Raw genomic sequence first — 666 nt, 5'->3', positions numbered from 1 at the left:
TAGGACACCCGAGCTGACCTGATGACAAGGCCTCGCACTGAAAATGGGTTCGGGAAATACTTTCATCGAAACAAATTGGAAACCTGTCAAAAGGTGTTTTGACGAGTAGCACTAACATGTCCACAAAACATTCAGAGTTGGTCGTGGATTTCTTTTTATGCTATGTGGGGAGCGAGTTTATATATCAAACAAACATCAAGCGAGAGAGTAATAACGAAAACAATGTAAGTACTATCAACTTGAAAACTACTGATAAAAAGATGCAATAATCTTAGAATCTTTTCCCATTTCCTCGTGGCATAGCAACCAATTTAGTATTATTATCAACTTGAGCAACGACAAAAAATACCATATTCTTAAAATATTTTCCCCATTTCCCTTTGTCATAGCAACCATGCCTAAAAGCCACGCACCCTCTGTCGAATTCGGTTTCTTGAAAGGTAGGCCTATGGCTAAAACATCAAACGCACACTACCCACTGAACAAAAGGCTGAGGAGGTCAAATATTTGCCACCAGGAATCGGAGAAAAGTAAGGGGCCCGTTGAAAAGGGTTCGCGTAGGCCTTTTGAACAATGATGCTTTGTTGGAATCAGACTTTGGGGCAGAAAGGAAAGGACAATAGATATTCGTCTTTTCAGAATCAAAGGTATCTCGATTTTTTTTTT

Source organism: Penaeus monodon, chromosome 19 (genome assembly GCF_015228065.2).
Source record: "Penaeus monodon isolate SGIC_2016 chromosome 19, NSTDA_Pmon_1, whole genome shotgun sequence".
NCBI classification, from domain to species: domain Eukaryota; kingdom Metazoa; phylum Arthropoda; class Malacostraca; order Decapoda; family Penaeidae; genus Penaeus; species Penaeus monodon.
This window is presented reverse-complemented; position numbering follows the sequence as displayed.